Genomic DNA, 21505 nt, shown 5'->3' on the forward strand with positions numbered 1-21505 from the left:
AGATTGTTTATTTAAAATCATTATTTTTGTTGATATAGGCATTTGTTGCTATACATTTCTCTTTTAGCATTGCTTTTGCTGTGTCACACAGGATCTGCATGTGTTATGTTTCTATTTTCAATAGTTTTAAGAAATTTTTTATTTCCATCTTAATGGTCATTCAAGAGCATATTAATTTCCATGTATTTGTATAGCTTCCAAGTTCCTCCTGGTATTGATTTATATAGTTTTAATTCATTTTGCTCAGAGAAGATACTTGATATAATTTTGATTTTTAAAAATTTGTTGAGACATGCTTTTTGGCCTAACCATCTAGCCAATCTTGGTGAATATGCCGTGTCCTGATGAGAAGAATGTTTATTCTGCAGTTTTTGGAGAAAATGTTCTGTAAATGTCTGTTAGGTCCATTTGGTCTAAAGTCTAGTTTAATTCTAATGTTTCTCTGAGAGTGGGAAGTTGAAGCCTCCCACTATTATTGTATCAGAGTCTAGCTCTTTCTTCAGATCTAGTAATATTTGCTTTATGAATCTGGGTGTTCTAGTATTGGGTGCATATATATTTAGAATTATTATATCCTCTTGTTGGATCTATCCCTTTCTCATTATATAATTACTGTCTTTGTCTTTTTTTTAAGTTTTTGACTTAAAGTCTGTTTTATCTGATATAAGTATAGTTACTCCCGCTTGCTTTTGATTTCTGTTTGTGTGGAATATCTCTTTCCATCCTTTTACTTTCAGTTTGTATTTATCTTTACAGGTAAAGTGTGTTTCTTGTAGGCAGCATATAGTTGGCTTACTTTTAAGTGGAGAATTTAATCCATTTACATTCAAAGTTACTATTGATATGTGAGGTTTTATTTATTTATTTTTTGTTAATTATATTCTGATTGTTTCCTTCCTTTCTTTTTTTTCTTTTTGTTTGTCCTTGTGGTTTGTGGTTTTCCTGTGGTGGTACCATTTGAGTCTTTTCTCTTCCGCATTTCTGTATTTGTTTTATAAGTTTGTGTATTTTCACAATGGTAGTTGTCATCTTTTTCTTACAGGTTTAGACTTTCTTAAGCACTTATTGTAAAGTAAGTTCAGTAATGATGAAATCTCTCAGCATTTGCTTGGGAAATACTGTATTTCTTCTTCATTTATGAAGAAAAATTTTGCTGGATGTAGTATCCTTGTGTAGGAGTAGTTTTTGATTTCAGCACTTTGAATATATCATCTTATTCTCTCCTGGCCTGTAAAGTATCTGCTGAGAAGTCAACTGTTAGTCCAAAAGGGGTTCCTTTATAGGTGACCAGATACTTTTCTTTTGTTACTTTTAGAATTTTCTCTGTCATTGATGGAGAAAGCAGATCCAGCCTATCATTGCAGCTTTGAAGTGTATTTTATATTTCATTCAAGGAGCTCTCCAGTCCCTGAATTTCTATTTGGTCCTTTTTAATGATATTTATCTGTTAAATTTCTCATCCATATTCTGAATTGTTTTTCTTATTTCTTTGTATTGTTTTTCAGAATTATTTTATATCTCACTGAGCTTATTTACTATCACACTTTTGAATTCCGTTTTCAGATTTTCATGAATTTCTTTATGATTGGGATCTGTTGCTGAGAAATTATTGTATTTTTGAGGTGTCATTTTACTTGCTTTTTCATGTTTCCTGCATCCTTAAATTGATATCTACACATCTGGTGTAAGAGTAATTTCTTCCAATTTTTAAAATTTGCTTTCATATGGGAGGACGTTTTCCTGAAGATGTATCCATAGTGTTGCTTGGGTAGGGCCCTTTGGGCTTTCATTCTGGGTGTGTGCAGTAGTAGTGTAGTCTCTGCATAACTTCTTTGACTCTAGATGGCATGAATGATAGCTGTGATTTCTTTTGTTGTTTAGGGTGCATTTGTTAGTGGAGGCTGTGATAAAGTTGTTTTGCTGGGGACAGAGCTGCCAAGTAGGCCAGTCTTGAGGCCCCAGTAGTGGCAGCAGTGGGGCAAGTGTACCTGTTCTCAACCCCAGGGTGGGAACTTTGCTAGTACCAGTGTTAGTGGGACCAGGCAGGTCAATTCTTGAGTCTCCAGGTGGCTTGCTCAAATGCTGGGAATGGCAGTGCTGGGCTAGGAGGGTGAAAGACTTCTCAGATCCCTAGGCAGCTGACAGGGTGTGGGTACTGGCAGTAGCAGTGGCAGGATGATTCTCTGGGTCTGAGTGGTGTGCACTGGTGTTGGCAGTGGCTGTGATATGAGGTCACCATCCACAGCCCCGGACACGTAGCTCTCAGGCTTGCCCGCTTTTGGTGGCAGCAGCACCACAGCACCACATAGAATTGGGCAAGGACCTTGCCCTTTGCACATAAGCCTGGGCATGGATTCACATTGCCAGTTGGGTCACGGTTGCCACTCACAACCCCAGACAGGCAGCCTTCTGTCTTGCCTGTCCTAGCTCCTGGTGGCAGCAGCAGTGGCTATAGCTGTAGCAATGTGACAAAGGGGAGAGAAGGTCCTGCTCTCTATGGGCAAGCCTGAGCACAGGAGGCTGCTCTGCTGGTGGGGATGGGGTCACTTCCCTCAGCCCCAGACTGCCAGCTCTAAGGATTACCCACCTCAGTTCCTGATTGCTGCAACTGCTGTGGCAGTATGTAAATGTGGGGAAGGGTTCTCACTCTCTGCTTGTAAGCCTGAGCAAAATCTGTGCTACTGCTGGGGGCAGGGTTGCTTTTGACAGCCCCAGAAAGGGAAGCGCTCAGGCTCTAGAAAGCATGTGCTTTGTTTTCCTTTGTCTGGGCTGCCTTTTTGGTGCCCTGCGTTTTTCCAGGATTTCATTAATTTCTTTTTGACTGGGATCTGTTGCTGGGGAGTAATACTCCCTGTGGGTTAGAGTACTGGGGACCCTGCAGCACCTTTGGGGCCGGCCATTGCTGTGCCACTGTAGTCCTCTGGATGAACACTGGGGGGTGTCATTGAGGGCTTCTGGGATGTGGACAAATGGGAGCTGTAGTTCCCAGGGCAGGATGCAGTCTCATGATGGCTATGCCCTCCCAATAGTGCCCTGCTGCAGCTGCTTAAGTCTCAGGGGGTGTGAGTGACCCAGCATGAATTCCCTGTCAGCATAATGTCCTTGCAGTGTCTGCAGATCACTCCCCATGCTAGCGTCAGGGTTTGTGTGGTTGGAGCAGCTCTCCCATGGCTGGGGTTGCAGTAGTTTGTGGTGGGGATAATTGGACTACTGAAATTCTCTCACCCTCGTCAGCAATAACAAGCACCTCTGGCTCCCAACTTCTCCCAGCTGAGTTGGCTACTCACTCCTTCTCCTCTGCATCTCAGGGGCTTGCCAAAACTTCTCTGTTGGACTCTACTGTTTGCTCCTAGATGTTCTATTTGAAGTGTGCTTATCTCTTCATAATTTTAGGTCTTCTTCTGGAGAGGGTGAGTGTCCAATGTCTCTAGTCAGGCATCTTGAACCTGAATCCTCAATAGAGGACTTCTATTTTAAGATGGGGGAAAGTATATGGATTTTAAGAACTTTTTCAATAATCATATTGGTGGTAATATTAATATGGTTATTTTGAGACGTGTGTGCGTAGCATGAGATAAAAACAAGTGAGTAATTATGGAATATACTGATTCCATTATCCTCTGCATCTTTGAGAACCAGAATTCTCCTATGGCAGAAGGAGATACAGATATAATAGAAAAGAGATTGCATAAAATTGAGTTGAAATTGGAATGATCAGTGTGGATGAATCAGGTATTTTATTTATATATTCTAGTTCAGCCTACTGTATAGGCCTGAAAACAATGATCAACTCAGAAGGAATGAGTATCCTTTGTGTGTACACAGATTGTGGAACAATCTACAATTCTCACTACAATTTCTCATTTACCAAAAAGTTCTTCTTAGAGAAATGGCTGATTCAAGGACTTGGGCAAGAAACGAACATGACAAGCCTGGAATGTCATAGTATTAGAAAGAAAATTACTAGGGTCACATATACTACTAGGGTCATGTCAAAAGGATTCAGAGGACAGGTTGAAAGGGCTTCTAATAGCCAAAGATAGGACAGTTTGAGCTCCATAATGATAATAATTACAACAGATTGAAATCTATTTAAATGTTTAAATTGAAAAGCTTACAATGATTACATGAGACAGAGAGAGAGAAGGTGAGAGAGAGAGAGAGAGAGAGAGAGAGAGAGAGTGTGTGTATGTGTATGTGTGTGTGTGTGAGAGAGAGAGAGAGAGAGAGAGATCTTTGGAGAATAATAAGGAAACAATTATTCTTTGTTAAGGTGGGGTCTCACTATCTTGCCCAGGCTAGTCTCAAATTTCTGACTTCAAATGATACTCTAATCTCAGCCTCCAAAAATGCTGGGATAATAGGTACGAGACATCATACCTAGTCAGTTATCTAATTTTTACGTTATCACAGACAATGTTACTCAACTTTCTGCCACTATATAACCAGAATCCCCTTCTCTCCAATTTTTAATAATGTTTTTCTCACTTTTCTTTAATTCTTTACCCTTAGCTTTTCCAGAAGTCATCGGGCAAATACAAACTTTCAAAACATTTCAGGTTTCACTACAACTCTCCTGACAGTCCTAGCTTCTACCCGTTACCTAGTTCAAAAACCACTCCCACATTTTAGGTTTTTGGTGTAGCAGCTCACTACTTCTCTATCAATGAGTAACAAACCACCCCCAAATTTAGCTTCTTAAACTAGAAATGAGTACATATTTTCTCACACATTTTCTGTAAGTCAGGAATTCTAAAGCAGTTTAATTAACGGTTCTGACTTACGGTCTCTCATGCAGTCAAGGTGGTAACTGGGCTGCAGTCATCTGGAGACTTGACTCAGCCTAGAGGATCCGCTTCCACGATCAGCCACTCACAACACTGGCAAGCTAATCTCTTGGCAGAAGATCTCAGTTTTTCACCATATGGACCTTTCCACAGGACTGTGTGAGGGTCTGCATGACACAGCAGCCAGCTTTCTGCAGAGTGAGTGATCAGAGAAATACTAGCATATAAGTGATTATATTTTTTATGACCTGGCCTCAGCAGTCACACTTCATCTGTGTAATATCCTATTGGCTAGACAGGTCAGTCCTATTTGATGTGTGAGGTACTACACAAGAATGTAAATACAAAAAGGTGAAAACCACTGGGGATCATCTTGGAGGCTGGCATCCACCATGATTGAATAGAAAATCTCAGAGTGAAAAACAAGAATTCTGAGCAAGAAATGTGCATATTGCAACAATTACTACAGCCAACTACTATGAATGATCTGAGAGAAACTGTGAAGCTGATGTGATAAATACACACATTAGCTGAGAAAGTTATTCAATATTTTGTTCACTATGAATGATCTGAGAGAAACTGTGAAGCTGATGTGATAAATACACACATTAGCTGAGAAAGTTATTCAATATTTTGTTCACTGTCATCTTTTTTGAGTTTTTGAAATGTGATGGTCAATCTGATCACTGTAATGGAAGATTTAATGTTGAACCTTCTGTGGTTTAAGTGTATATTAATAGTTATGAAGAGAACTATGGAAGCAAGAGTGTTAGGATTTTCAAGGATTTCAAAGAAGTTTCATTATAACTTTCACTGTGCTTTTCAGAAGGAATGTTAGGAAACATGACGTTTTCTATTATGACAATTGTAACACTGTGAAGAACTGGTACAAATTTTTCTTAAAATGGATAGCCTTCTTATTAGAAGAAAAAAGAATAATAGAATAAAAATTTCAGGGGTGTTCAAATTCAAAAAATGCTGGATCTGGAGGGATAAATAGCAATAATATTGAGTAGCATTCACTCGAATCAGTATTCTTAGACTTTATTTAAATTTTTTTTGAGACAGAGTCTTACTCTGTTTCCCATGCTAGAATGCAGTGGCATGGGCTAGGCTTACTGCAACCTCCACTTCCCAGGCTCAAGTGATTTTCGTGAGTGGCCTTCTGAGTAGCTGGGATTACAGGCCTGCACCACCACACTTCGCTAACTTTTTGTATTTTTGGTAGAGCTGGGTTTTTGCCATGTTGGCCAAATTGGTCTTGAACTCCTGACCTCAGGTGATCTGCCTGCCTTGGCCTCCCAAACTGCTGGAATTACAGGCATGGATCACCACACCCGGCCTAATGATTGCCATTCTAACTGGTGTGAGATGGTGTTTCATTGTGGTTTTGATTTGCCTCTTTACCCTCTGGCAACCACTAATCTGTTATCAGTTTCTACAATTTTGTCATTTCAAGAATGTTTTATACACACACACACACACACACACACAGATATAACATTATATATATGTATATATAAAAGTATATATATATATATATATATATATATATATACATTTTTTTTGAGAGAGAGTCCTGCTCTGTCACCCATGCTGGAGTGCAGTGGTATGATCTCAGCTCACTGCAACCTCTGCCTCCTGGTTCAGGTGATTCCCTGCCCCAGCCTCCTGAGTAGCTGGGATTGCAGGTGCCTGCCACCATGCTTGGCTAATTTTTGTATTTTTAGCAGAGATAGGGTTTTGCCATAGGTTGGTCTTGAACTCCCAACCTCAGGTGATCCACCCACCTCAGCTTCTCAAAGTGCTGGGGTTACAGGTGTGAGTTACCGTGCCCAGCCAAGAATTTTATATAAGTGGACTTATACAGTGTGTAACTTTCTGAGGTTGGCTTTTAAAACTCAGCATAATTCTCTGGACATTCATCCAGGTTATTGTGTGTATTAATAACTTGTTTCTTTTTTAATTGCTGAACAATATTTTATGGTATAGATCAAGCTTATCCAACAGGTGGCCCGCAGGCTATATGTGGCCCTAGAAGGCTTTGAATGAGGTCTAACACAAATTTGTAAAATTTCTTGAAACATTGTTAGATTTTTTTTTTTTTGCAATTTAAAAAAAACCTCATCAGCTGTTGTTAGTGTTAGTGTGTTTTATGTATGGCCCAAGACAATTCTTATTCTTCCACTGTGGCCCAAGGAGGCAAAAAGACTGGACACACCTGGTATAGATGTAACACAGTTAAATAAAATACTCTCATTGGTTATTGTGAAGAAAGCTGCTGTGCATATTCATGTACAGGTTTTTGTGTTAATATAAATGATAATTTCTCTGTGACAAATGCCCAGGAGTGCATTTGTCTGGGTTGTATGGTGGTAGCATGTTTAGCTTTTTAAGCAATTGCCAAATGGTATTTCAGTGTCTGTACTGTTTTACATTCTCACCAGCAATGTATCTGTGATCAGTTTCTCCATATGCTACTTGATGTTGTTTCTATTGTTATTTTAGACATGTAATAATATTTAATTTTGATTTTAATTTACATTTCCCTAAATGACTGATGATACTGAAAAATAATTTCATTTATTTAAGATCTGTAAAATGTCTCTTCATGTGTTTTGCCCGTTCACTAATCCAATTGCTTTTTTCTTTACTGTTGAATTTTGAGATTTCTTTATATATTCTAGTTATTAACTTATCCCTTGTCATATATGTGGTTTGCAAATACTTTCTACCACTCTGTAGGTTGTCTTTCATCCTCTTAAGAGAGTCACAGAAGGAGGAAAGACAAGAGGCTGGGCTGAACAAGTACTTAAAGAAATAATGGCCAAAAACACCCACCAAATTGGCAAGAGACCTAAATCTACAAATGCAAGAAACTGGTATCCAGACAGGTTGGATCCAAAGAAATCCATGTCAAGATACATTATAATTAAATTTCTGAAAGCTGAAGACAAATAAAAAGTCTTAAAAGTATTCAGAGGAAAAATGATAACTTACTTATTGGGGTAAGGGAAAACAATTAGAATAACAGCAAATTTCTCATTAGAAACCATGGAGGCCAGAAGAAAGTATCACAATACTTTAGAATCTCATAGCATCTGCTGTCGAAGGCCTCCATGAACATCAGAGGGAAGACCTCCCCGGGCAGCTCATCCACAGTGGAGGTGTCTGAGTATGGGTCCCTCAGCAGGCTCTGTGCTGCCAGCTCCACGAGTCTCTGTGGGACCTGGAGGCTCATTCTGATAATCAGATCTGGACTTGCTTTGCAGAGTGTTCGGACCTCTTGGAGAACCAGGCAGTAACCCAGGCACCACAGCTCTGGGACTCTTCTGGGGCTGCTCACAAGCTTTTGTCAAGGCTCTGCTTTTAATATGTAGTCTGTTCTGCCTTAATAACTTTTCCATTTTTTCCCCATAGTTTTTGATCTAATGGGTATGTTCGATTCAAGTTTTTTCAGAAAGTTCTATATATTATAGAATATTTAAAGTTTTAACAGAGTTGCTGATAGTATTTTTTAAAGAAAACCCTGCTATATCTCTGAGTATAGCTTCCATTTCATGCATTACTTTATATGTATATGTGTTTTTCTTGATTAGCTAGAGGTTTGTTTAAGATATATTTTCATTTTCCCTACTCGGACAACCAGATTTTAGATTTATTTGTCAATTCTACTGTTTTTAAGATATCTTTTAGCATTGCTCCTCTGTGTGTCTGTTTACTGCATTAGATAGTAGACCCTAGTGGAGAAGAACACATTTCACTGATCCCTGTATCTTCCATAGCAGTTTACTTGAATGTTTTCTACAACATGGGATTCAATTCATTTGTATGGGATTGACTTAAATGTTATTGTGTGATAATTTTATTTTAAATGTTATAAAAGAAACTAGGGATTTAATTAGATTCACCCTAGTTTCTTTTTTTTTTTTTTTTAAATTTTTATTGGATTTTAGGTTTTGGGGTACATGAGCAGAGCATGCAAGACAGTTGCGTAGGAACACACATGGCAGTGTGCTTTTCTTACCTTCTCCCCTTCACCCACATTTGGCATTTCTCCCCAGGCTATCCCTCCCCACCTCCCCCTCCCAGTGGCCCTCCCCTTTTCCCCCCAATAGACCCCAGTGTTTAGTACTCCCCTTTCTGTGTCCATGTGTTCTCATTTTCATCACCCGCCTATGAGTGAGAATATGCGGTGTTTCATTTTCTGTTCTTGTGTCAGTTTGCTGAGGATGACGTTCTCCAGATTCATCCATGTCCCTACAAATGACACAAACTCATCATTTCTGATTGCTGCATAATATTCCATGGTGTATATGTGCCACATTTTTCCAATCCAGTCTATTATCAATGGGCATTTTGGTTGATTCCAGGTCTTTGCTATTGTAAACAGTGCTGCAATGAACATTCGTGTACATGTGTCCTTATAGTAGAACGATTTATAGTCTTTTGGATATATACCCAGTAATGGGATTGCTGGGTCAAATGGAATTTCTATTTCTAAGGCCTCAAGGAATCGCCACACTGTCTTCCACAATGGTTGAACTAATTTACACTCCCACCAACAGTGTAAAAGTGTTCCTTTTTCTCCACATCCTCTCCAGCATCTGTTGTCTCCAGATTTTTTAATGATCGCCATTCTAACTGGCGTGAGATGGTATCTCAGTGTGGTTTTGATTTGCATCTCTCTGATGACCAGTGACCATGAGCATTTTTTCATATGATTGTTGGCCTCATATATGTCTTCTTTCGTAAAGTGTCTGTTCATATCCTTTGCCCACTTTTGAATGGGCTTGTTTGTTTTTTTCCTGTAAATCCGTTTGAATTCTTTGTAAATTCTGGATATCAGCCCTTTGTCAGATGGGTAAACTGCAAAGATTTTTTCCCATTCTGTTGGTTGCCGATCCACTCTAGTGACTGTTTCTTTTGCCGTGCAGAAGCTGTGGAGTTTGATTAGGTCCCATTTGTCTATTTTGGCTTTTGTTGCCAATGCTTTTGGTGTTTTGTTCATGAAGTCCTGGCCTACTCCTATGTCCTGGATAGTTTTGCCTAGATTTCCTTCTAGGGTTTTTATGGTGCCAGGTCTTATGTTTAAGTCTTTAATCCATCTGGAGTTAATTTTAGTATAAGGTGTCAGGAAGGGGTCCAGTTTCTGCTTTCTGCACATGGCTAGTCAGTTTTCCCAACACCATTTGTTAAACAGGGAATCCTTTCCCCCTTGCTTGTTTTTGTCAGGTTTATCAAAGATTGTATAGTTGTAGATATGTTGTGTTGCCTCCGGTGCCTCTGTTTTGTTCCATTGGTCTATATCTCTGTTTTGGTACCAGTACCATGCTGTTTTGATTACTGTAGCCTTGTAGTATAGTTTGAAATCCGGTAGTGTGATGCCCCCCGCTGTGTTCTTTTTGCTTAGAATTGACTTGGCTATGCGGGCTCTCTTTTGATTCCGTATGAAGTTCATGGTGGTTTTTTCCAGTTCTGTGAAGAAAGTCAATGGTAGCTTGATGGGGATAGAGTTGATTCTGTAAATTACTTTGGGCAGTATAGCCATTTTCACGATGTTAATTCTTCCTAACCATGAACATGGAATGTTTCTCCATCTGTTTGTGTCCTCTCTGATTTCGTTGAGCAGTGGTTTGTAGTTCTCCTTGAAGAGGTCCCTTACGTTCCTTGTGAGTTGTATTCCAAGGTATTTTATTCTTTTTGTAGCAATTGTGAATGGCAGTTCGTTCTTGATTTGGCTTTCTTTAAGTCTGTTATTGGTGTAGATGAATGCTTGTGATTTTTGCACATTGATTTTATATCCTGAGACTTTGCTGAAGTTGCTTATCAGTTTCAGGAGTTTTTGGGCTGAGGTGATGGGGTCTTCTAGGTATACTATCATGTCGTCTGCAAATAGAGACAATTTTGCTTCCACCTTTCCTATTTGAATACCCTTTATTTCTTTTTCTTGCCTGATTGCTCTGGCTAGAACTTCCAGAACTATATTGAATAGGAGTGGTGAAAGAGGGCATCCTTGTCTAGTGCCAGATTTCAAAGGGAATGCTTCCAGTTTTTGCCCATTCAGTATGATATTGGCTGTTGGTTTGTCATAAATAGCTTTTATTACTTTGAGATACGTTCCATCGATACCGAGTTTATTGAGGGTTTTTAGCATAAAGGGCTATTGAATTTTGTCAAATGCCTTCTCTGCGTCAATTGAGATAATCATGTGGTTTTTGTTTTTGGTTCTGTTTATGTGGTGAATTACGTTTATAGATTTGCGTATGTTGAACCAGCCTTGCATCCCCTGGATAAATCCTACTTGATCATGGTGAATAAGTTTTTTGATTTGCTGTTGCATTCGGCTTGCCAATATTTTATTGAAGATTTTTGCATCTGTGTTCATCATGGATATTGGCCTGAAGTTTTCTTTTCTTGTTGGGTCTCTGCCGGGTTTTGGTATCAGAATGATGTTGGTCTCATAAAATGATTTGGGAAGTATTCCCATTTTTGGATTGTTTGAAATAGTTTTAGAAGGAATGGTACCAGCTCCTCTTTGTGTGTCTGGTAGAATTCGGCTGTGAACCCGTCTGGACCTGGGCTTTTTTTGTGTGGTAGGCTCTTAATTGCTGCCTCGACTTCTGACCTTGTTATTGGTCTATTCATAGTTTCAGCTTCCTCCTGGTTTAGGCTTGGGAGGATGCAGGAGTCCAGGAATTTTTCCATATCTTCCATGTTTACTAGTTTATGTGCATAGAGTTGTTAGTAATATTCTCTGATTGGTTTGAATTTCTGTGGAATCTGTGGTGATTTCCCCTTTATCGTTTTTATTGAATCTATTTGGTTGTTCTCTCTTTTCTTTTTAATCAATCTGGCTAGTGGTCTGTCTATTTTGTTGATCTTTTCAAAAAACCAGCTCTTGGATTTATTGATTTTTTGGAGGGTTTTTCGTGTCTCAATCTCCTTCAGTTCAGCTCTGATCTTAGTTATTTCTTGTCTTCTGCTGGGTTTTGAGTTTTTTTGATCTTGCTCCTCTAGCTCTTTCAATTTTGAGGATAGGGTGTCAATTCTGGATCTCTCCATTCTCCTCATATGGGCACTTATTGCTATATACTTTCCTCTAGAGACTGCTTTAAATGTGTCCCAGAGGTTCTGGCATGTTGTGTCTTCGTTCTCATTGGTTTCGAAGAACTTCTTTATTTCTGACTTCATTTCATTGTTTACCCAGTCAACATTCAAGAGCCAGTTGTTCAGTTTCCATGAAGCTGTGCGGTTCTGGGTTGGTTTCTGTATTCTGAGTTCTAACTTGATTGCACTATGGTCTGAGAGGCTGTTTGTTATGATTTCAGTTGTTTTGCATTTGTTGAGCAGTGCTTTACTTCCAATTATGTGGTCAATTTTAGAGTAGGTGTGATGTGGTGCTGAGAAGAATGTATATTGTGTGGATTTGGGGTGGAGAGTTCTGTAAATGTCTATCAGGTTTGCTTGCTCCAGGTCTGAGTTCAAGCCCTGGATATCCTTGTTGATTTTCTGTCTGGTTGATCTGTCTAATATTGACAGTGGAGTGTTAAAGTCTCCCACTATTATTGTGTGGGAGTCTAAGTCTCTTTGTAAGTCATTAAGAACTTGCCTTATGTATCTGGGTGCTCCTGCATTGGGTCCATATATGTTTAGGATCGTTAGCTCTTCTTGTTTTATCGATCCTTTTACCATTATGTAATGTCCTTCTTTGTCTCTTTTGATCTTTGTTGCTTTAAAGTCTATTTCATCAGAGATGAGAATTGCAACTCCTGCTTTTTTTTGCTCTCCATTTGCTTGGTAAATCTTCCTCCATCCCTTTATTTTGAGCCTTTGTGTATCCTTGCATGTGAGATGGGTTTCCTGGATACAGCACACTGATGGGTTTTGGATTTTTATCCCATTTGCCAGTCTGTGTCTTTTGATTGGTGCATTTAGTCCATTTACATTTAGGGTTAATATTGTTATGTGTGAATTTGATACTGCCATTTTGATGCTAAGTGGCTGTTTTGCCTGTTAGTTGTTGTAGATTCTTCATTATGTTGACGCTCTTTAGCATTTAGTGTGATTTTGGAATGGCTGGTACTGGTTGTTCCTTTCTATGTTTAGTGCCTCTTTTAGGAGCTCTTGTAAAGCAGGCCTGGTGGTGACAAAATCTCTGAGTACTTGCTTGTTCGCAAAGGATTTTATTTTTCCTTCACTTTTGAAGCTCAGTTTGGCTGGATATGAAATTCTGGGTTGAAAGTTCTTTTCTTTAAGAATGTTGAATATTGGCCCCCACTCTCTTCTGGCTTGTAGTGTTTCTGCCGAGAGATCTGCTGTGAGTCTGATGGGCTTCCCTTTGTGGGTAACTCGACCTTTCTCTCTGGCTGCCCTTAGTATTTTCTCCTTTATTTCAACCTTGTTGAATCTGACGATTATGTGCCTTGGGGTTGCTCTTGTTGCAGAATATCTTTGTGGTGTTCTCTGTATTTCCTGCATTTGAGTGTTGTCCTGTGTTGCTAGGTGGGGGAAGTTTTCCTGGATGATGTCCTGAAGAGTATTTTCCAGCTTGGATTCATTCTCTTCGTCCCCTTCTGGTACACCTATCAAACGTAGGTTAGGTCTTTTCACATAGTCCCACATTTCTTGGAGACTTTGTTGATTCCTTTTTGCGCTTTTTTCTCTAATCTTGGTTTCTCGTTTAATTTCATTGAGTTGGTCTTCGACTTCAGATATTCTTTCTTCTGCTTGGTCAATTCAGCTATTGAAACTTGTGCATGCTTCACGAAGTTCTCGTATTGTGTTTTTCAGCTCCTTTAATTCATTCATATTCCTCTCTAAGTTATCCATTCTTGTTATCATTTCCTCATATCTTTTTTTAAGTTCCTTAGTTTCTTTGCATTGATTTAATACATGTTCTTTTAGCTCACAAAAGTTTCTCATTATCCACCTTCTGAAGTCTAATTCCATCATTTCGTCACAGTCATTCTCCGTCCAGCTTTGTTCCCTTGCTGGTGAGGAGTTTTGGTCCTTTCTAGGAGGCGAGGTGTTCTGGTTTCAGGTGTTTTCCTCCTTTTTTTGCTGGTTTCTCCCCATCTTTGTGAGTTTATCCGCTTGTTGTCTGCCTAGTTGCTGACTTTTCGATTGGGTCTCTGATTGGACCCCCAGATTGTTGATGATGAAGTATTTCTGTTACTTGGTTTTCCTTCTACCAGCCTAGCCCCTTCGCTCTACGACTGCTGAGGTCCACTCTAGGCCCTGCTTGTCTGGGGTGCACCTCTAGCAGCTGTGGCACAGCAAGGGATGCTACCCGTTTCTTTTTCTGCTGTCTTTGTCCCAGGATGATGCCTGCCAAATGTCAGTCTTTTGGATATAGAGGGGTCAGGGAGCTGCTTGAGGAGACAGTCTGTACTTTTTTGGAGCTCAATTTCTGAGCTGTGAGCTCTGTTGTTCATTCAGGGCTGTTAGGCTGCTATGTTTGATTCTGCTGCAACAGAGCTCATTAAAAAAACCCTTTTTTTTCTCAAATGCTCTGTGTTGGGGGTTTTGGGCTTTATTTTTCGATGTTCTTTGAGGTGTCCTGCCCAGCTAGGAGGCAGACTAGCCACTGTTTGCCTGCCAAGACTCCGCCCTGCTGTTGTGTGATTAGCCCTGTTCCTGCAGGCTCTGCTGTGGTCTCTGCCACGCCCTGCGGCGGAGTCTCTTCGTTGTAGCGTGTTGCCTCGGCAGTGGCAGGCTGCGTCAGCAGTGGGCGTGTATCTCAGTAGGGACGGGTTGCCTTGGCAATGGGAGGCTGCGTCAGCAGTGGGCGTGTATCTCAGTAGGGACGGGTTGCCTCGGCAACGGGAGGCTGCGTCCGCAGTGGGCGTGTATCTCAGTAGGGACGGGTTGCCTCGGCAACAGGAGGCTGCGTCAGCAGTGGGTGTGTATCTCAGTAGGGACGGGTTGCCTCGGCAACGGGAGGCTGCGTCTGCAGTGGGCGTGTATCTCAGTAGGGACGGGTTGCCTTGGCAATGGCTGGCTGCGTCAGCAGTGGGCGTGTATCTCAGTTGGGGCGGGTTGCCTAGGTAGTGGTGGACGCCCCTCCCCCACAGAGCATCTCGGACCGTCTGCTCGGGATAGTTTGAAATCGCGGTTTTGTTCGTCCCACTGGGTATCCCGAACGCTCTGTCCCTGCAATCCCCTGGGCTGGCCTACTGTCCAAGTCTCGTTCAGTCTCAAGTCCAGCCCTCTCAAGTCTCAGGTTGCCGGTTCAACAGGGCACCCGGACAAGCGCGCCCTGTGGGAATTGCTGGGTAGGGCCGGCCGCCGCCACCCCGGCTGCCGGCTTCACCAGGCAGACTTACTGCCTGGCGTCCCGTGTCTTTTCTATACTTGGGAGTTTCCCCGTTCTGTGGGCAACAAAGATCAGTCTAAAAATGCAGCTCGGACTCACCTCTTTGTGGATTCAACGAGAGCTCCAATCCTGGGTTGTTCTCACAGCGCCATCTTGAGTCCTCTCCACCCTAGTTTCTTTTAGTTTAGGACTTACATGTATGTGTTTTTCCACCCCTAAAAAAATCAACATTTTTACACATTATATTTTATGAGTGAAAAGGCTGTACTTATTGGGGGGCTCTTGAGATAAGGATATCTATCTTGTGATATCTGAAATTGGCATTAAGAGTTGACTTTTGATGTTTTTCAACTAGCAACTTGGTGACTTGAGATAGAGCTTTAGCATACAGTGCTAAGTGGTGTGAATACAATAGAACTGACAGTTAATTTTTCTTTCTGCAAAAATCTTTTGGTGGAGGGTGATATGGTTTGGCAGTGTCCCCACTGAAATCTTACCTTGAATTGTAGTTTCCATAATCCCCAAAGGTCATGGGAGGGATCTGGTGGGAGTAGTTGAATCGTGGGAGTGGTTACTCCCATGCTGTTGTTCTCATGATAGAGTGAGTTCTCATGAGACCTGACTTTTTGTTGTTTGTTTTGTTTTTGAGATAGAGTCTCACTCTGTCACCCCCGCTGGAGTGCAGTGGTGCAATCTTGGTTCACTGTAACCTCTACCTCCCAGGTTCAAGCGATTCTCCTTCCTCAGCCTCCTTACTAGTTGGGACTACAGGTGTGCATCACCATGCCTGGCTAATGTGTGTGTGTGTGTGTGTGTGTTTAGTAGAGACAGGGTTTCACCATGTTAGCCAGGCTGGTTTTGAACTGCTGACCTTAGGTGATCCACTTGACTGGGCTTTCCAAAGTGCTGAGATTACAGGCATGAGCCACTGCGCCCAGCCAAGACCTGATGGTTTTATAAGGGGCTTTTCCCTCTTTTGCTCAGCACTTCTTCTTCTGCTTTGTGAAGAAGGACATGCTTGCTTCCTCTTCCGCCATGATTGTAAGTTTCTTCTGCTTTGTGAAGAAGGACATGCTTGCTTTCTCTTCCGCCATGATTGTAAGTTTCCTGATGCCTCCCCAGCCCTGTAGAACTGAGTTAATTAAACCTCTTTCCTTCATAAATTGCCCAGTCTTCAGTGTGTCTTTATTAGCAGCATGAGAATGGACTAATATAGAGGGTTAGTGAAGGGATGGGCATTTGGACATTCTTGTATACTTCATGGGGAAGTGAATTTCATTATGGCCTGTATGGAAGACTACCGGCAATATCCAAAGCCTTAAATATTCACATGTCCTTTGTCTCAGAAATACTGCTGCTAAGAATGTATTCTATGGCACTAACATAGACAAGAGGGCAAAGGTATATGTATAAGTACATAGATATTCATTGCATAATTATTTAGAATAGAAAAAGTAAATAATTTAAATTTCTACTATATTAATTTGTTTAGATTTTTATATAGCTATACAATAACTGGCATATTTTACAAGTATTTTGTTAAAAAAAATGAATGTGAGGTGTGTGTGTGTGTGTGTTTGTATTTGTGTATACAGTAACAAATCTGAATAGAGGTAGTAGCGAAGGTAGCAGCAGAATACAGGCGGCATACTTAAATTGAATAACTTGACCAGGGTTCAATATAGGGACTATTTATAAGGTATAGGCAGAATATAGAGAAACAATAAGGAATAGTAGAGAACCTGGAGTTTGTCAGAGTGTGGGGGATAGGATATTCTTACTTCTTACCATGTCTGTGCCTGTCTGAAGGAGCCAGAGGAATTAAGCAGGAAGAGTTATGTGCAGGAGGGCCTTTTGACAGGACTTGGGACCTTTTGTAAAAGGATGTAGCCCTCTCACAGCAACTCTACAATGTGGTTGCTGGGAACCTTGGCCTCTCTCTCCTTCTCCTCCCTTCTCTCTCTCTGGTGTTCCTCATTGACTAAACTCTACGAGAAGTCAGACCTCAAAGGGATTCTTCGATGCAGCCATATAATTAGTCTTCCAAGGCACAGAGCAGGGTAGAGAGGATTGGAAGTAGCACTAAAGGGACAAACAGAAAATATGGAGCTCAGTATATGTACACAACATGTTAATGGAGGTAATTTTTGACAGTGGGGTTTTGGGTTAATATTCTCTTCCTTAATTTCATTTTCTGATTTTTGAAAATGAACATATATGACATGTAATTTTTTAAAGTTAAATTTTTTTCATAGGAACAATTTGCCTCAAATTATCTGAAAATTATGAATTTGCTGTGCCAAAATTCAGTTGTTTTGTGTCTACACAGCTGAATGCCCTCTTCTAACATTTAATCTTTAGTTACTTAAAAATATCCTCAGGATTTCTTTCGTTAGAAAACAAAAAAATTTCCTGATTCCAACCAGTGTTAGCACTTGGGAGTGGGGCAGGGGATTGGCTTTGTTTAGAAATATTTATTACCTTGATAAAATTTTGGGGACCACTGTGACCATTTAAAGCCATATTGTAAACACAAGTACTCTGAGTTCCTCAGAAGAAAGGAGCTTTAAAAGCCCAATCTAATTCTATAATCCTGATAGAATCTAGAATATAGAATTTAGTTGGATTAACAGATAGCATTATTAAAGCCTTTCCTTGATATAAATGAAGCCAGATTAAGGTAAATAGCCTATCATTTGTCCTTTAGTGTACACCTGCTCCTTGATGGGCCACCATGGACTTGACTCACTGCCCAGCTTTCAGGGTTCAAGCAGCAGATATACACCCTTAAGTAGCCTGTAGTGTTGGGGTACCTGTCACACTACAATATCACATCTCCCCAAATTGATTTTTGATTCAATGCAGTTGCCATGAAAATCTCAGTATATCTTTCTATAAAATTAACAAGTTAATCTTTAGTTTCATATGGAAATCAAAGGATATAGAATAGCTAAAACAATTTTAGAGAAAAATCAAAGCCATGGGCTACCTTGAACTTTGTTCAAAGCTTATTATAAAGCCTTATGATTTTTTTGAGAAAAATCAGTGGAGAAAAAAGTATTTTTGTTGGCCGGGCACAGTGGCTCATGCCTGTAATCCCAGCATTTTGGGAGGCTGAGGCGGGTGGATCATGAGGTCAAGAGATCAAGACCATCCTGGTCAACATGGTGAAACCCCATCTCTACTAAAAATACAAAAAATGAGCTGGGCATGGTGGCACGTGCCTGTAATCCCAGCTACTCAGGAGGCTGAGGCAGGAGAATTGCCTGAACCCAGGAGGCGGAGACTACGGTGAGCTGAGATCGCGCCATTGCACTCCAGCCTGGGTAACAAGAGCGAAACTCTGTCTCAAAAAAAAAAAAAAAAAAAAGTCTTTTTGTTTCTGGGAAAATTAGATATCTATATGCAAAAAATGAAGTTTGATCAATACCTTGTATATAAAAATTAAATAAAGATGGATTAAAGATCTAATGTAAAACCCAAAATTTAAACTGCTAGGAAAATATACGAGAAAGTTTTTGTGACCATGGTTTAGGCAAAGATTTCTTAGATACAACAACAAAAGCACAATCTACAAAAGAAAAACCTGCTAAATTGGACTTCATCAAAATTTAAAACTTCTGCTCTTCAGAAACACTGTGAGATTATGAGAAGACAAGCTACAGGCTGGGGGAATAATACATCTGATAAAGGATAAACAGTTCAATTTAAAAATAGGCAGAAGATCTGATCAGAGACATTACCAAAAATATATATACAGATGGCACGTAAATACATGAAAAGATGCTCAATGTCATTAGTAATTAACAAACGCAAATGAAAACCACAATAAGATATTACCCTACACCTTTTGGAATGGTTAAAATTATAAAGACTGGCTGGGCATGGTGACTTCAGCCTGTAATCCCAGCACCTTGGGAGGTTGAGGCGGGCAGATCACAAGGTCAAGAGATCGAGACCATCCTGGCCAACATGGTGAAACCCCGTTTCTACTTAAAATACAAAAAAATTAGCTGGGCCTAGTGGCGTGTGCCTGTAGTCCCAGCTACCCGGGAGGCTGAGACAGGATAATTGCTTGAACCCGGAAGGCGGAGGTTGCAGTGAGCTGAGATCGCGTCACTGCACTCCAGCCTGGTGCCTGGTGACAGAGCCAGACTCTGTCTCAAAAAAAAAAAAAAAAAATTATAAAGACTGACCCATATCAAGAGCTGATGAGGCTCTGGAAGAACTAGAACTCTCATATATAAAATGAAAACGTAAACTGGTACAACTACTTGGGAAACAGTATGGCAGTTTCTGAAAATGTGGAATGTACTTCTACCATATGGCTGAGACATTTTGTTTCTAGATATTTACACAAGAGTAACAAATGCTTATGTGTATACATAGACTTGTGTATGAATGTTCTCAGCAACTTTATTTGTGAGACCCCAAAAGGTGGAAACAGCCCAGACATCCATCAAAAGGCGAATATCCATGCAGTGGAATACTACCCAGAAATAAAAAGAAATGATGCATGCAACAACATGGACGAATCTCAAAATAATTTTGCTAAGTGAAAAAAGCAACCACAAGTTATACTTTTATATTCTAAAAAATATATACCTTTTTCTAGGTATATATATATATATCTAGAATATAGTTATACCTATATTCTAGAAAATGCAAACTGAAGTGACACGATGTAGATCAGTGGTTACCTAGGATTGGGGGAAGGAGGGCTGAGGAGAGGCAGGAGAAGGGCCTACAAAAGGGAATGAGGAAAGATTGTGGTGATGATTGCATGGCTATACACATATGTCAAAATTCACCAATTTTATACTTGTAAATAATCAATTTATTATATATTATATCTCAATAAAGGCTTTATTTTTCTGAAGATGTGTATTCATTCTTCCTTGTTCAAATATTAATGGGTTGTGATAGGAATGAAGAATCCCCAGAATAGTTTTTTGAGCTAATTTTTATATGTAAGATATTAGTTGAGGAAGGCACAAAAGGTCAAGGTCATAAAACCATTTTCCCCCAGTGATTTCCTTTCAGTGATAGGATGCTATTATCTTTTGGTTATTACTCAAAGAGTACTAATGAAGTGTTTGAGACCAGCAACACATTTCAAAATCTCTTTTTTCTTTCAGTGTTGCATAAATAATAGTGATAAACACTTTCCAATGTTCATTTTTTTTTTTTTGAGACAAAGTCTCACTCTGTTGCCCAGGCTGGAGTGCAGTGGCGCCATTTCGGCTCATTGCAACCTCCACTTCCTGGGTTCAAGCGATCCTTCCACCTTAGCCTCCCAAGTAGTTGAAATTACAAGTGTGTACCACCACACCCAGATAATTTATTGTATTTTTATTAGAGATGGTGTTTTACTATGTTGGCAAGGCTGGTCTTGAACTCCTGACCTCAAATGATCCATCTGCCTTGGCCTCCCAAAGTGCTGGTGTTACAGGCGTGAGCCACTGCACCTGGCCCAATGTTAACTTTGACAGAATGTGAAAACATCTGAAATTGTCTCATTATCCTTTGACTTCTCTCCTTGCAAATCCTTAGCAGGCAGTGTGCATGTCACACAATTCTAACAAGCAAGCATCTTGAGGTGGTATCTAGGCTGATTCGGTTCTTGGCAGTATCATGAAATATAATCCTATGTTAATAGGAGGCTTTTAGAAAGAAACTGCAGGTTTGTTTCCTGTGATATCATTAAATATGCTTTTCCCTTTGATGCAAATAACATGGCATTTTTTCAAAGGATACAAAAATATCTCTGGAAAAACAGAGATTTTTTCCCAAAAAATGTTTGGGAGCCTTGGAAATTCTGGGTACAGAGATTCTTCATGAAATTCATCTTTGAGGGATATTGAAAGTTTGGGAGGGTTTTCCCCACTCTGGTTATTACCGTTGAGTTAAAAAAACAGTTTAGCCAAGCGACTGAGTTCTCAAAGATTGTGTCACAACTTTTCTAACCAGTGCATTTCAATCCTAAAGAGTGAAATCAGCCTCTGTTACAGTGTCTTCTATGTCAGTTTATATCTGGTTAATTGCCTCTAATTTCAGCCCCACTTACATGGTGGCTGACATAGAATCTAAAATAATTGTATTGGTCACTTTTTATGTATTATTATTATTTTTTAGAGACAGGGTCTTGCTATGTTACCCAGGCTGTATTCAAACTCCTGGGCTCAAATAATCCTCCCCCTCAGTCTCTGGAATGAGACTACATGTGCACCTGTCTTGTATTACATTTTAAGAATGCAGGCATTAGGTGAAACAGGGTAATGGATACATAGAAGTTGGTGGACATCACTTTCTTTTTTTCCCATCTTTAGTCTATTATGAACATTTATGGCTTGTGATGAGCATATGTGGCTGATATTTCTAGTTAGAACCAATTGAGGCA

General features: G+C 40.1%; 1 pseudogene across 1 annotated transcript in view; it reads left to right on the forward strand.

Annotated features, from left to right (window-relative positions):
- The window catches only part of LOC100409645 (RNA-binding protein EWS pseudogene), a 49622-nt pseudogene that overhangs the window by 14518 nt on the left and 13599 nt on the right, over nucleotides 1-21505 (forward strand). The window lies entirely within an intron of this gene.

The sequence above is a fragment of the Callithrix jacchus genome, chromosome 8 (assembly GCF_049354715.1).
Source record: "Callithrix jacchus isolate 240 chromosome 8, calJac240_pri, whole genome shotgun sequence".
NCBI classification, from domain to species: domain Eukaryota; kingdom Metazoa; phylum Chordata; class Mammalia; order Primates; family Cebidae; genus Callithrix; species Callithrix jacchus.